The sequence below is a fragment of the Peromyscus leucopus genome, chromosome 1 (genome assembly GCF_004664715.2).
Source record: "Peromyscus leucopus breed LL Stock chromosome 1, UCI_PerLeu_2.1, whole genome shotgun sequence".
NCBI classification, from domain to species: Eukaryota; Metazoa; Chordata; class Mammalia; order Rodentia; family Cricetidae; genus Peromyscus; species Peromyscus leucopus.
This window is the reverse complement of record NC_051063.1, coordinates 188,740,382-188,757,440: the sequence shown is the minus strand read 5'-3', so window position 1 is coordinate 188,757,440 and position 17,059 is coordinate 188,740,382. Positions and strand designations below refer to the sequence as shown.

The following is a 17,059-nucleotide window of genomic DNA, read 5'->3' as shown; positions in this document are numbered from 1 at the left end:
TTTGAATGAGAGCATGCTACCATAGTGTTACTCTTTGTATGTCATGTATGTAATTTGCTTTGATTTGCTGTTGCTGTTATATGTATGTTGATCAGTGAGTATTTATTCATCAATTCACGAATGTACGATAATAGGTAATTTCATATAGAACCACATGTGTGAGATGGTTGAAACTTATGTGAATTCTTTGCTTGTTTGATTGTTAAAGAAGCTGCACACTTGCTGGGCAGTGGTGGCACACACCTTTAATCCCAGCACTTGGGAGGCAGAGCCAGGCGGATCTCTGTGAGTTCGAGGCCAGCCTGGGCTACCAAGTGAGTTCCAGGAAAGGCACAAAAGCTACACAGAGAAACCCTGTTTCTAAAAACCAAAAAAAAAAAAAGAAAAAAGAAAAACCAAATCAAACAAACAAAAAAAAACAACCAACCAACCAACAAACAAAAAAGACGCTGCACACTGATTTGCCTTGTGACTGCAGGAAGTTGCAATCCCACTAACACTGTGTCTCTCAGGTCTTTCTGCTGCTTTGTCTGAAAGATTAGTCACAAGAGGACCTTGAGTGTGGACACTAAGCAGATAGAAAGGAGACATTACTACACATTATTTGAGAGTTTTGTCCATGACTAACAATGTGTAGCATGGAGGTTCCAGACAGGAGATTGGTGTCAGGATGAGATGTGTGCCCACTATGATGAGTACTACTCATTGACCAGCTGAAACAGGTGCCCTGAGTGTCAGGAATAGTGTGTCAGCATCTCTCATTTCATTATGTTTCTTGTAAAGGCAATCAGGTGGTTTTGAGCAAAAGTGGAGACCAATGCATTAAACAGGTGAAAGAATTTTGCATCTGTTTTTGGAAGGGTGAATGTTTGGGGTGTGAACTCTACAGAGCCTGGTCTAGAGAGGGCAGAAATGGTGGACCTGACCCTGAATCCATTCATAGTTTTTATGTAGATAATGCAGAAGACAGTTGCAGAAATGAAATCATCAGTTCTGTTCCTTTCATGTCTTTTCTTTTCTTTGAGTGGGTCCCTCTATCAGCGACTATGGGAGTCCAGCCCCTCGATAGTCCCCTCCCAGGGTCCGGGAAGAAACTACAACCAGCTGATAATTAATCTTTGATGAAAAGAAATGAATCTTATGTACACGAAACTCCTTAGTTCATACACTTTATTATTCTGTGATGGTTCTCTCTCTACACAGCTTCTAGTTTGCTCTCATGTCTAGCTCCTTTCTTGCCTGATTCTCTCTATATTTATCCACTGTCCCCTTTAGGTTCTATCTTAATTCCTTCATCTAGTTCTGTCCCTTCTAGGTTCCCATCTATCTAGTTTTTTCCCCTATCAGCTCCTCTCCCATCTCCTTCTCTCTCATCTGGCTCTTCCTCATCTTGTTCTTCTCCATCTGGCTCTTCCTCATCTTCCATCTCATTCCTCTAGTCCTCTTTTCTAGCCCTTCATTCTAGTTTTTCCCCATCTCAGTTTGTTCCTCTCAAGTTCTTACCCGTCTAGTTCTTCCATTCTCTTTTCTCCCCCTTGTGCCCTGGAAGTCCCATTATATAAAGGGAGGGTCTGAGCTAAATTGTGTAAAGCTATTACTTAACGTCCACCTCTCCTAGGCGGTGTCTCCTTGTGGAATTTAAGTCAGGAGACTTACAAGTGGGCTGTTATCATTGTTAGTCCTTGGAAGTTGGGCACCCACCTGGGTGGTGTTTCCTGTAGTCCTTGAAAGTGGACAAGGGAGATAGATAATCTGATTCCAGAGAAAGCCTTTCCTGAGGCTGTTCTCCATATACCTAGAATGTGTGTGTCCAGAGAGTGATCAGTCCACACTGTTAGCCCTTCTTAGGGAAAAGTCAATTGGGAAAAATATGAAGGCACACATGATTTTCATAACAGAATACAGGTGATATATAACAAGCCAATTAACACCAAAAACTCCTTGGGATTTGGCTTCCTCTGGAGGAATTCCCTGATTCCTCCAGGTAGTGACTTTGCAATAACCAGCTGAGTTCTTATGGTATATTCCTGCGGCCTGCAACAACCCTCTGAGTTTAACTAAATTTATCTGAGCATGGGTGGGTGGTTACTTAGTGGATCCTGGGCAACCCCTAAATGGCTCCACTTCTGAAAGAGACATCCCTATTGACTGCTACAAACTACCTATGGACATGCAATGTAGTTAAGGTCCCAATGTCGAGGGCCTGTCTCTTAGCCTTGATGAAATGTTGATGGACTCAATCTCATGAGACATCTTACAGATGAACACAGAGGCATACTTGGGTCCAGAACTTTTTTTACTGCATGTCCTCCATCCTCTGGCTCTTCCATTTTCTACTCTCTCTTCCAGAATGTTCCTTTGGCCTGGACCTGCAAGTTGTTTTTCAGTTACAGGCTTCTGAGACTGAAGGTCCATGGGTCAGAAAAAAAAAAGAAAAGAAAGAAAAGATGGGCTCAAGAGCCCTGCACAGGCTGTATCTTATGCCTGCAGGGTTATTAAGAAATGCAGTATCTTATAGACAGTTCTAAATTTTAGAATGGAAATGGACTATTTGATCGTTTCTTAATATTCTCTGTTTTGTTATGTAGATAGATTTGGCTTTTTTTCTCTTTCTTCAATAATTATGGTCAACACTCATCATAGCAAATCTTTAAAAAATAATAAATTCATTCCCTCTTAGCATTTTGTATCCTTATATTTGAAGTAAGAACTTTTGTAGAAATATATATATATATATATATATATATATATATATATATATATTTGTATTAGGTTTTTTTGAAGCTGTATAGTATTTTTATATTTGTTTTGCAGAATATTATCTATACACATTTCAAGAAACCACTGGAAGAAAATATAAACATATACCTTTTCGTTATTTTTTTGTCTGTTACGTTTCTTCTCTTTCTAAGTTCTTTTCTATTTCATCGATACTTTGCAGTATATTTCATTCCTTTATATTCTTGACTGCTATCTTCTCTAGGTTTTCTTTCTTATTGTTTGTTCAAAAAGATGCACACTGTCTTTTCTGGTGGCTTCAGTGAGCTGGATTCCCGCTAACACTGTGTCCGTGTTCTTCCTCCTACATTGTCTCCAGCATTTGTTATTATTTAGGACCTTTATGAGGACACCAACTAGGCAGGTTTAGGCCAGGTAGCCAGGCTGTAATGTGTCCATAATTCCAAGCGGCATGTCTTATGACTAGAGTGTTTTTCACATGTCACTTCCCCCATCCTCTAGCGCTTAAAATCTTTTACCTCTTCTTCTGTAGTGTTCTCTGCAGTTTAGATGTGGGAATATGAAATTCCCATTATAGTTTGTGCAAGAAACAGTCAATTGTTCTCAGTATTTAGTGATTTATGAGTCTCTGAAATAACCATTGCTCATTGAAAACAATGTTTCTTACACCAGAACTGAAAGCAACCCCAGGTTATGGTGTGAAGAGAACCAGCAAAAGGCAGTTTGAATATTTGTACATGTAACAAAATGTCAGTAGTGGATTCTGCCTGGGGCCTGGGACCTTCACCATCCCTGACTTTTGGCCAGGTTTTCTGTGCCATGCATGTATGTCCTTCTTTGGGGATGGCCTCAAATCAAATAGAAGGCCTCTGTTATCCACAAAATAGTCTTGCCACTGTGATGCCAATGGGCATGCCTTGCCTTCCAGGTTGGTATTATTAGCATACAGGATCCAAATCTAGATATGGCCATTGATAACCGCTCCTTGCCACAGACTGCATTGCAGTTTTTGGCACTGTGATGGCTATTCTTGGTTGTCAACTTGACTATATGTGAAATGAACTATAATCCAGAAATGGAGGGCACACTTGTGATCTAGACCTTGAGGCTGGATGACACATGCCTGTAATCCAGACCTTGAGGCTGGTGGGCACAACTTTAATCTGGGCTTCACCTTCTGTTGGAAGCCTATTTAAGGACAATGGAAGAAGGAAGGGGTGTTCTTTGCCTGCTTGCTCTCACCTCTGTCAACACATGTATTCCTTCCTCAAGATCCCAGCAGACCAGCTGAGACACTCAGTCTCCTGGGACTGAGCAGCTAGTAGATTCTTGGACTTTCCACCCAAAACTAGCCATTGTTGGACTGCAGCCTGTGAGTCATTCCAATAAATTTCTACCTTGAAAGTGCAGAATTCTATTTCTTATCTAAGAGGTCCTCTTTCTTAATGTCCTATATTATCAGGTTTAAAACTTTCAGTGTTCTTCAGCTCTACATCCACTGATGCAATGTGTGGACTGTGAAGGCCATCCTTCTTTGTCTTGATTAGAGCAAAATGATTCCAGCTGTTCTTTTGTAGGTTTAGGATTTTTGTCTCATTGTCTATTGTCTTTATTTTACTGAGGTATATTCCTTTTGTTCTTACATTCTTCAGAGATTTTATAAGGAGCAAATGTGATATTTTGCCATGGGCCTTTCATGGATCTATTGACATGGTTATGATTCTTCTCTTACTGACACTCTATATTTGGTAGCTTACATTGATCAGTTCATAGGGGTTGAAACAGTCTTGCATTCTTGGCATTAAATCAGGTTGCATTCTGTTTCTGTCTAATTTAGAGAACAACCTCTGTGTCCATGTTCATCCTGGCAATTTGTGATTTTTCTTTGCATTTATTTGTTTTGGTCTCACCTGATTTGGGTGGGGAGGGAAAGCTAGCATTGTATAATAAATTTCTAGAGTTCACTTTCTTCCTTTTTTAAATTTAGTATTCTCCTTCTGTTATTAGTGTAAGTTTTGTCTAAAGGAAAGGAGAATTCCATACTGAATCTTCTCAGTCCTCAGACACTGTGAAGAGGATTTTTTTCCTGCTTCAGTCTCATCTCTGCTTAATGCCTTTTCTAGCTTTATAACTTAGAAGGGTGAATTGTTGACTTGTTTCTATGAGGTCATCCTTTTCTTCTTCAGTTCCAGTATCTTTGCATGTGACCATCCACAGCACTCTATAAGGTGACTCTGATGTCATTGGCAGACAGTGCAGTGTCCTATTTTCAACTAGTTCTATTACTTGGGGATTCACTTTTTTTTTTAGTTTGGGTTAGGTGAAAAGTACTTCATCTGTACTTTTGTGCCTTCACAGAAAGAAATCTGTTGGTTAACTCATTGTATTGCCTTTGAGTCTCTATCTCATTAATTTCTGCACAACTTTTCTGATATCTTTTTACATACTATTTCAGACTGACTTGTTCTTATGCTTGTTAGCTCTCAGCTACATGACTATGGACAAATGATTTTACCACCAGCACCTACTGCTGCCAGGACTTCCATTGTGTCTTTGTCACCCCACTTCTATGTCACTGACACTCATGAGCTGACACTCTAAGAAAGTAAGTGTCCTTAGTTCTCCAGGAAAGACTATGGAGGTGTCACTGCTAGAGTGAGAGTAAATGTGGAGCCTGGATATGTGACTTCAAATGGCCAAGCTGAAGAAATAAATGTCAAGTCAGTGATATGTATTGATTTTTTATTGTTTTGCAAATTTTATTCATGTATATATCATGTGTTTGATCAAATTTACCTCCTATCCCTCAGCTGTAATTACCCACTCCCATAATGCTTCTTCACATCTTTAAATTCACAATTTTTTAAAAGTACTGAGTTCATGGTAGGCTAGCTGTATGTACATGAGCCACATCTCTGAAGAAAACTGACTCTGCCTCTTCAAAGGCCAAGAGTTGCCTATCATATCTCAGGTAGTGGTGTGATGATCCCTTTCACCCCTGCTGGGCTTTGAGCTGGGTTAATCATGTGCAGGTTTTTTGTGTGCAGTCCCAGCTTCCATGGAATCAGTTCTGCAGTGACATCCATGTGACACATGTGGAAACCAGATCATCTGTGTCTGTGCTGTAATGACGTCACAGCCCTGAGTGCTACAGTGACATGAACAAACAACTCCCATCACAGCAGCAGAGATCCATGGGGTGGCCTGGGAAAGTGACCATTCAGCTGGGCAGGGTGGCGACCACAGCTGTCATCTCAGCAGCCCAGGAACTTCCCAAGTCACAGGAGCTTCAGTTCTGGGAAACAGGAAGGGACAGGAACAAGGGTGTGGTTGTGCCTCTGCTATTACTCATAAAAATACATTATCCTGTGAATATCTTAATCCTGTCAGTAAATTTTAGATGATGTGAACTGTGGCTTCCCCTGACCTTTGCCTTCATCTTGTGATTCCCAGCATATTTATAGAAGCATGATCGGGTAGAGATTTTTCATTTTCTATTTTTTGCACACATGATTCTTTTCGCTGTTGTGGCAATTCCAAAGCTCCTGGCATTTAAACTCATCCATTTATTCCAACTCCCCTGTTTTACCACTTGCCTATTCAAAAGTGTCCTTTCTTCAAGGAGATTGGGCATTCCCAGAGAGCTTTTTAGATATTAGTCACCTGAGGAGCCACTGCAGGTTTTAGTGAACCAGGAAGTATATTTCAGCAAGCTTTAAAGCTATGATTGTAAACATTAACATCTACTAAGCACACTTTCTTTCTCCAGTTAATTTTCCATCTAGGACTTATGCATGCTTAGACGTAAATACAACATTTAGAAATGTGTTTTAATATACTTAATGCTTAATATTATACCATAGTCTGTAAAAGTGCAATATATATGCATCCTGTGAGAGCACAGGCCATACTGTTTTTACAGTTATAAGATGCACTATAGTTTAGGACAAAATTAGATATCATCTGTTAAATAATTCTTATTACTCAACTGTGTGAGAAAAATTGACTCCAATTATTCCACATTTCATGATAAGCACTCTTCCCATATCACATGACCAAATTGGCCTGGTGCTTTTTGGTTTTGGCTTTATTTTGTTTAATAAGTATATCGTTCTTTTGCCATGTCTGGCTCAGATTTCACCATGTACACCAACCTGGTCCCCTAAGGGATCTGCCTGCCTCTGCCTTGTGCATGCTGTGATTAAAGCAGGGCAGGAACATATATGACTCAAACATTCCCTCCTTTTAATTTTAATTTCATGATTTGTTTACAGTCAGGGCTGTGACTGTGGACTGCTCTCAGGACTCAATGCTTGGATCCGCTCAGCTGGCTTTGTGCAGAGATTCGATGTGCTGGAATTGCTGTGTATGAGAATAGTTTTCTCCTAGTCTCCATTGCTCCTCCTTTGGATTCCAGGGAAAGGTGTGTGAGCTTTGTGTGAATGAATCTCACATCTCACAGAGGGAAGTGAAATCCCCAGAGGAGAAAAGTATAAATAGTATAGCTCTGAGTGGAAAGGATTCCCCTGTGGAAATCCAACAGTTCTGAGAATGGTTTCCCCAGTGGAAGTGTTACAGCTCTGTTCCCACAGCAAGTTTTACCCAATGCAAATGTCACAGCTCTGAAGGGAAAGGTATCATGGTAGTTGGGAATCAAGGAATACTACAGTCATACCACACAACAAACCTCACATAAAAGATTTTTCTCCCCAAGGGAAAAACTCAAGCGGACATCTGCCTCTGTTTGGGGAAAAAGTAGTAGAGAACTGAGCAGAAGACAAGAGTCACATAATGCTTCTTGGGGGTGGAGAGATCCACAGTGGAGTTTTCCATGGTAGAGAATTGTTGGGTTTTTAAGTCCTGAACTTGGGCTTTTTCCTCTGTAGGGCAAAGCTTTGCTGCCATTATCTGGAGGGGCTGTGTCTGGCACTTAGGGCAGTTAGGATGTTCTCAGGGTGGAGCCTGGTGGTTGCAGCTCCTCAAGCATGGGACCTCGTTACTCCTCAGCATCAAGGGCATTCCAAAAGTGATTTGCACGATATGGTCTTCATGTTTGTCTTTTGGGGAGGTGTTAGTCTTCCATTTTTGTTCAATGACAAATTCAGAAACACAGTGATGTATAGTACTGTTTCAGTACTATACATTCAGTTCCATTTCTACCCTTGTGTTTTGTTTGAGCTGTGATTAGAAATGGTGGGACTCAAGTTATGGCAACTGAAAATGGTCCCTAAGTGTTTTCAGTATTCTGACACTGCATAAGATCTGGGGACTCATTTGTAGAATCCTTGACATTGCTTTCTCTTTTTCTATTGAACACAATACTGTGACTGAAATCCAGGAGCTTTCTGAAGAAACTCTTTCTTGGGTACAGTTTCACTGATAAAGCAGACTGCTTATGCATTACCTGGATACCTGCAAGGCGGACAGAAATGAAACAGTACCAAATATACCAGACATTTTGGAGATATTAATTTAGGTGTGTTGAGAGGTTCTAATGACAATGGAAATGGATTTGAGGTCAGCAGTTAATATCCCTGCTTGTCTAGAAAAGGACATGGGTCCAGTTTCCTGTACACACGGAGAGGCTGACAGCCATCTATAACTTTAGTATCAGAGATTTGATGTCTTTTTCTTACCTTAATTCACACCAGGCACAAACACAGAGCACTAACATATATACTACAAAACACTGATAATTATAAGCAAAAACACAGAATTTTTTATTATTATTATTTTTTTTTATTATTAATAATCTTTTTATTCAAAGATTTTTTTATTAAAAAAAAAAAAAAAAAAAAAAAAAAAAAAAAAAAAATTAAAATAATGAAAATGCGAATGAGACATGAGATTGCTTTTGCCACATTCTGATTCTCTAGAAATGATTCTAGAGCAGTGGTTCTCAACCTTCTTAATGCTGCAACATTTATATTTAGTTCCAAGTGCTTGTATGTGGGCATATCCGTATGTAGTCAGACTCACATGGAGATGGATAGAGGAGCTATGCTTCAGTTCCTAAGACCATTGAAGATAATGTGTTTTCCCTTTTCAATCGTGTTCCTATATTTGGATAAGAACATAAAATCTATGTGTCAGTGTTCTCGTCATATATGTATTTTCTGTTTTCCATCTGATTTTCTATTCACATACATATTGGTCAGTGAGTAATTTGTTTTTTGCAAGAATGTACTGTATTTAGTCATTTCATACAGGACCACATGTGTGATATAGTTGAATCTTACATGATTTTTTTTTTTTTTTGCTTGTATGGTTGTTGAAGGAGCTCTGCATTGACTTGCCTGGTGGCTGCAATAAGTTGGATTTCTACTAATATCATGTCTCTGATTTCTTTATTTGTGTTTTCTGCAGGATTTGTTGTTATAGAAGTCCTTCAGTGTGGCTACTGACTTGACGGGGGATTTAGTGCATATTAGGTGAGTATTTTTTCATGACTACGAGTGCGGAGCATTTTATGTGTGTTCTTATTGGCCATTATAACTGCTTTTTAGCACAATCTACTGAAATATTTTGCTTCCTCACTGAAGTGATTATTATTTCTTTGTTGTTTTTTCTTTCATTTATGATATATTCTGGTTATTAACCTATCATACCATGAAAAGCTACCTAATACATTTTATCTGTTCTGTAGGCTATTTCTTCATACTTTTGATTTTTATGTTTTCTGTGTATGTTTTAATTACACCTATCTATTTTATCAGTTTACTCTTCCAGCATAGATGAAGGTCAGTGATTCAGTGGATAATGGGGAAACTCAACCCAGATTCATATCTTTTGTCTGGATAGATCCTTTTCCCAACACCTTTGGTTGACAAGGATGCCTATTATGCAACACCTTTGTGTCATTGTGATGACCTTCACATGGTCACTGCTGTTGTGCTGTTTCTGGATATGCTGCTCTCTTGCATAGGGCTGTATATCTACTCTTCTGACACTCCCATGTTCTAGTGGCCGTGTGGCTCTGCAGTATCATCTGGAATCACAGTTTGGATAACTCAAACTCTGCTTTATGTATCTGGGGCTGCTCTGTATACTCAGACTTTTTTTTTTTTTTTTTTTAAAGATTTATTTATTTATTATGTATACAGTGTTCTGTTTGCATGTATGCCTCCAGGCCAGAAGAGGGAGCCAGATCTCATTACAGATGGTTGTAATATTAAGGTCATTGACATATATTGCAGTTTCCCCTTTGTGGTGATATTGTGTTCCCCCCAAAATTGTGCACCCTAATAAACTTACCTGGGGTTAGAGAACTGAACAGCCACTAAATATAGAGGCCAGAAAATGGTGGCACACACACCATTAATCCTAGCATTCCAGAGGCAGAGATCCGCCTGGATCTCTGTGAGTTTAAAGCCACACTGGAAACAGCCAGGCATGGCAACACAAGCCTTTAATCCCAGGAAGTAATGTCAGAAAGCAGAAAGGTATATAAGTCGTGAAAACCAGGAACTAGAGCCTGGTTAAGCTTTTAGGCTTTTGAGCAACAGTTTAGCTGAGATTGATTTGACTAAGGACTCAGAGGTATCCAGTCTGAGGAAACAGGATCAGCTGAGGAATTGGTGAGGTGAGGTGGCTGTGGCTTGTTCTGCTTCTCTGATCTTCCAGCATTCACCCCAATACCTGGCTTCTAAGTTTGTTTTCATTAATAAGACTTGTTAAGATTCCTGCTTCATCTGGCGCCCAATTACACCCATATTCCCAAGAATACCAGGCCCTGGGTTTGTTTTTATTAATAAGACCTTCTAACTATTCATGCTATACCCCTTTTCAGATTTAATTCTATGACTTTGGAAGTTTACTGTCTTATTTGGATTAGTGAAGAATGGTTTGTCACTATTTGTGTCTTTTTACTGCAAGAAGTCTGTGCATTGACCCCTTGTATCCTTCTTTGAGTCTCTATATCATTAATTTCTACCCTGGGTACCTAACTTTCCAAAACCTCCACACTAATCAGAAGGGTCAAATTTCCTCTCTAAATGAGTACTAATAGCCCAACAGGATTCGAAGTCGAATGAAAGGGTGCCAGTTCATTTTCCCCTAAGTAACACTGAACAAACTCTTATATGTGGTTCATATTTGAAGTATAATGAGAAACAAATCACATTGATTGCAGCAGATTGCAGTTGGACATATAAGGTCCCCGAAGGACATGCATGTTCTTCTCTGAGGAGACTTGACTGCATGTGGTGCTGTTCCCTGGGAGCATTTGTTCCTGCAGCATTTCACCTTAATCCCCTCACTGCTCTTGAATTCCATGCTGCTGCTGTGAATTCCACTCATGGAAACACCTTCAGAATGGACACATTCTGATTCTATTGCTGCTTATCAGGTCCTTTTCCTTCTGTCAGTTTTAAAACAATGAATTCTCCATTCCTGTGTCCTCTGGTTTCTGCTATGTAGGGTCAGTGAAGCTGGTGAATTATGTCTGCACCAGCTTCATTCAAATTGATAATTTCTCATCTATTGCTTCATATTGTAGATGTAAGAGCTACAAGATGGTTTTCTTTTTATTGTCTTAATATTCTTGATGATATTATTACTATCCTTATTCATTTAGTTTTCATTCTTTTTGCTTAGCTCATTGAATACCTTTTGAATTCTTAGTGTGATAAATATCCATCATTGATTTGAGAGATTTTGGCATTTTATTTATCTAGGTCCTTTGAACAGTTTTTCTGCTATTGTTTAATTTGATCATAAGAAATTTGGAGCTGTTTGTTATTTCTATATGATGAAAAAAGGTTAGAGCAGTTCCCCCAAACCATGAGAGGTAAACATAGCCTCAGTCCACACAATGACCAGGGTGATCAGGTGGAATGATGGTAGTATTAAATGACATCTTCTCTCTCATTATTACTCTAAAGTACTTGAGCAGTAGCAAGGACAGAAACCTTCCAGTAGACTGTTAAATATCAAGAAAACTATTTCATATGAGATTAAATATAATGTCAGTGTAATAAAGTGCTATGTATGTACTTATGCCATGGTCATGAAAACATGTAGTAATAGTATTATGAGATTCAGAATGAGTCCTTAATTTTGATACATGCATTAAAATATGTATGTATGTATGTATATAATTATATGCACATATGGGTATTTATATGTATATATGTCAGGATTCCCATCTCATACATTCTTACTTGCATGTGGAACTACAAAGTTGATCACCAGAGAGGAAATCTATAACAGCCAGGAACTGAGGGGTGTCACTGTAGTTATATGTATTACTAATTGGGAACCTGAGAACTGCTTGTTAAAATACCAAGACCCAGTTCTATTAATGTTCAGGAAGATAGGTGATAGGATTTTGAAGTATCTGGCATAATCAATTTTTAATTCCAAGGACATACACTGAAATGACTCACCTTATCTCTATGAACAGTTTCTTCTCTCTGGCAGTCATCAGGAAGTTTCTGCCAAGCCTCCTCGATGATTCTGCCTTGACATTGTCTAAGACAATGGTTCTCAACATGTTAGTCAAGACCTCTTTGCAGGGGGGTGGGGTGGGGTGGTGGTGGTAAACAACCCTTTCACAGGGGTCACTTAAGACCATTGGAAAGTCCATTCCTCAAGATCTTAGAACTGAGGCACCACTCCTATATCCATCTCCAGACATGGCTGCCCACATGGAGATATATCCACATATGAGTATGCAAAACATTTTAAAGTCTCACAGCTTTAGGAAAGTTGAGAAACACCTGCTTTGAACATTTAGCACACAGACATTCCATTTAAAGACATATGGCCTGAATTATAACATTCTACCTATCAATGCATTCATGTGGATTTCAAGGGATCAATATTCTTACACAAAATACATTTGCACAACTTAGAAAACAGGTCCACATTGAAAGCAGCAGTAAAACAGAAAGATACATTTTATCTAAGTGAACTGTATAGCCTTCTTAGATGATGATAAGAATGACTGTAACTAGATCTCATGACCAATTTATTATTATTTTGAGAAAAAAAACATGATATTTGGCAGATAGAGGTATATGTTCTCTAAGACAACATGACACACATGGTAATACATGTACTATACTTTCAGGTAGAATGAAGTGAAATGTGCCCCAGGGGTCAGATATTGTATTCTACTGTGATGGTTAAAGAAACTGTTTTAAGCTAGGCATTTGCTTTGGTACCCACTAGACATTTATCTCTGACTCCAGTCCCTAGAAGGTAAGTTCCCAATAACCCTGACTGTGTGACCCCCACTCACCCAAAAATGAACAGACATGACTACGTTTTAGGATATGACTAACTGCTTTTTTTTTAAAATTGTAACTTGCAAAACAAATACCCAAAGATTGTTTTGAGTTGATGTAACCATAAATTTGCCAGAACAGAACAGTTTCTGCTTGCTTGCACAGACATTGAAAGTCTTCTTGTAGTTTCTCTCTGCAAAAAACCCTCCTGTTGCTGTTTATTTGTACCCTATGTGAAGATGTGTTGCTTTGATTGGTTTAATAAAAAGCTGGGGACAGCCAATAGCTAGGCAGGAGAGGTGGGATTTCCAGGTAGAGAGAGGAATCTGAGGCACACAGAATTCATCACCAAGTCACAGAGGAAGCAGGAACTCAGTATGGAGGAGAAATAACGAACCACATGACAGAATGTAGATTAATATAAATGGGTTTGAAGGGATTGCATTTATTGTTTTATTATTCAATAAAACTCAGGAATCAGATATTGGAGGGGAAAAAAAGACTGATAGATCTACAGAGCAATGGAGAAATGATCAGCTGAACCTGCCTCTCTATGCTTTCCATATGGAAAAGAACATGAATCTTTCCAAGCCCCCTGTATTCCTCCCTGTGTCTCTTTATTCTAATCTGGGTCCACTAAAACCTCTATGGTTAATTCTGCTCAGCCAATTGGTAACTCTGCCCCCTGATTCAAGGACAGCTTTATTGGCAGTCTTGGAATGTCACAGTGTGATCAAAATATTCCACAAGTTAATTTAAGTTATAAGTGCTAGTCGGGAACAAGCCTAAGCTAAGGCCAAGCTTTCATAATTAGTAATTAGTCTCCATGTCATTATTTGGGAGCTGGTGGTCCAATGAAAGTCCAACTACATCATCCTCATACTCTTCCTGCATAGCAGTCTCAAATTTGGCTTAGAGATTGTTCATCTTACTAGCATCTAATCAATACATCTTTCAAGTATAATTGGATTGAGGCTGTGGTCTTTTGCCAGGGATCACAAACTCTATAACCCTAGGTATTTTCTACTAACCTACAACTGCTGATAGCAGTGTGCACTGGTGGAAGATTTTAGAGCCCCTCAAACCTTTCCTCAAGAAGTGACTAATCAGGGAATGTGACTGTGTGTTTATATTGGAAATACTTTTCTATTTATTTGGAGAAATTAACATCTTCCTCTGCCTTCTTCTGTCATTATGAAAGCCATCCTTTTCCTGAGCTGTGGTTTTGTGAGGCTATCATTTAAAACCTCATGATGCCATATGAAGAACACAGTATGGGGAATTATTAATTCATGATGCATTCCTATCTCAAGGCTGCATCGTGGTTTTGAGGCTTTTCTTCTGAACTTCGTTTCATGAGGGTAACTATTGTCACCTGCCTTTTATTACACAACCACTGCCAATCTTCTAATACTCTTCCCAGTTTCTTGTATAGACAGTTGGAACACCATATGTTTACTTTAAGCAGCTCTTCGTGAGTGTGTATATTAGGCCCTTGTGTGAAGAAAGCCAAGTATTTATTTCACTTTCTTAGCTACCATTCATTCTTTCTGTACTTTTCTGACCTGCACAGCTTTGTACTCCACGAAATCTCTTTGTCATTTTTCCTGGTTAATTTCTGTGCTCCTGCAATCTCTTTCACGGTGTGTTTGCTTATTTCAAAATAATTTAGAATTTATAATCATGTTTTCCTCTAGCACTTTTTCAGCACTTCAAGTTTCCCAGGAAGTTTCTTGATCTAGTTAGTGTTGATTTTTGGGTAGGGTTAAAGATGTGGACTAATGTCACTTGTCTACACATGGGTAATCATTTCCCCAGTATTGAATGTTCAAAGGGCTCTCACTCTTCTTCGGTTCATTTTTTATGTATTTGGCCTACTTTATCTTTCTTCTTTGTGTTTTCTTTTGGGATCTCTGTTCTGTTCAATAATGTGTGAGTTTTTCTTTTTAATGTACTACCATACTGTCTTTGTTATTGTGCCTCTGAATCATAATATACGATCAGGTCTTGTGATACCCCCAGTAATACTGTTTTTAAGGATAATTTTAATATTTGTGATTTTTCTGTGTCTGTATGACTGTTTCTATATCAACTTTTGTGGAAAATGTCAGTATTTGCTTATTGGATTGCACCAATCTACTCTTAATAATGTAACCATGTGCAGGATAGTTTTATGTCAGCTTGATACAAGTTATCAGAGAAGAAGAAATCTCAATTGAGAAAATGCCTTCATAAGGTCTGACATAATTCTTAATTACGGATTGATGGGGAAGGACCCACTCTGTTGGGGAGGGTGGGCTGGCACTGCTTACTTGTATGAGAAAACAGGCTTAGCAAGCTATGGGAAGCAAGCCAGTAAGCAATACTTCTCCATGGCTTCTGCATCAGCCCTTGCCTCCAGGTCTGGCTTGTTTATATGTTCCTGTCCTGAGTTCCTTCAATGATGAACAGCAATATGGAAGTGTGGGCCAAATAAACTCTTTTCTCCTTGAATTGCTTTTTGATCATGATGTTTCATTGCAGCAATAGAAACCCTCACTAAGACAAACCATATACAGCATTTCATCCATCAGTCAGTGTTTACAGAAGTCTATTTCTTTGTGTATTATTACTTTTCTTGGTTTAGCCTGAGTGCCTTAAAATTTTCTTCATAGACGTGAATTCATCATTACTTAATGTTATTCCTAGATCTTTTGGAAACAACCTGAATGGCTTAAATTTATAAATTATTTTTCAAATTGTTATTATTAATAAATAAAGTAATTATTTTCTATGTTAGTTTTGTACTTTTCTATAATATGTGAAGCAGTTACCAAATCTAACATTTTCCTGTGGTGACTATGGAAAGTTTTTTGTGTGATCACATCATCATTAAAATGGAGTTTGGTGCCTTTCCTACCTGTTTCTTCTTAACTCATTTCTTACTCAAATTTTTTTTTCTGGCACACTCTTATGCCACTGGAGAGCACATGTTGTTTTATTCTCCTGTTAGTTTTCCTGCTAATGCTGCTCATTTTTTTTTTTTCTCTGCACTGGACTATTAGCTTCACTGTAACACAACTTCCCCTTACTGTGCTCAGCTGTGTTCCATTTCTTCCTGTTTCACTTAGGAGTTTATCATAAAGTCTCCTGAAGTTTGTCTTGTAGCATATCTGTTTCTACTGGTATTTTTATAGCATGGAGCTTTTATTCATGATTTGTTTTTTAATATTATTGTGGGTAATATTAGGTGTAGTAATTTACTTCCTTCTAGTTGGAAATGGTAGTTTGCTGGTTTTGTGTGTTGGAAATAATCTGGTACACCCTCGCTCTCCTAATCATCTACTCCTTTTATAAAATGCCTTATTTTTTGGGTTGTCATGACTAATTTCTCTATGTAAACTTTTCCTCTAAGATCTGCAGTGCAGCTTGAATGAATGACCGTTGTCAATTTATAACCCACTTCATATGACTTTCCTTCATGAATTTTAAGAGCTCATGTTTTGGGGTGCAATGATAAGGTTCATAGTGATTTTCTTTCACCACTCTAAATAAACCCTTCCATGTTCTCCTGTCTTTGACAAGATTTCTGACATCATTTCAGTTTTTTGGTCTTCTTATGTGGTTTTGCATTGACCATAATAGAGTTGTATTAATTTTAGCTTTGTTTTTTGACACCTTGATGTGAAATTTCAACAAAATTCCATTCTCTGTTTCTGAGACAGAAACTCAAAGAAGAGCAACAAGAAGAATGCATGCTTCTGTGGTTAATGCTCCCCAGGTCAGTGTCTTATTCACGTTTCTCTGAAAACTGCTTTTATTATAGAAACTATTCAAGATTTTAATCCTCTACCACTGGCAATGTTTTTGAAAGTGTTTATTTTGACTTACCTGTTTTTCTTTTTTTATATTCAAGTTTAAGTCTTTAAATCTTTTACCTATATAGCAGAGACTTGTACAATTATATTTTCACTCAATTGTATACTGTGAGGCCATGAATTTCCACGGATTGAAGACTTGAATTTCTAAAAGAGATGCTATTGTAAATGACACTCAAAGAAATATATTGACGCCCACTTCTATATGGGATGAACATATGTTCTTTTATATTA

General features: G+C 38.3%; 1 protein-coding gene across 1 annotated transcript in view; it reads left to right on the top strand.

The window, feature by feature from the left end:
• The window catches only part of LOC114683972 (zinc finger protein 420-like), a 593,185-nt gene that overhangs the window by 519,185 nt on the left and 56,941 nt on the right, over positions 1-17,059 (top strand). Inside the window, exons 3-4 of the mRNA XM_037202605.1 lie at positions 9,106-9,170; positions 16,673-16,728. The gene's annotated coding sequence lies outside the window, so the exon portion shown is untranslated. The remainder of the gene's footprint in view (positions 1-9,105; positions 9,171-16,672; positions 16,729-17,059) is intronic.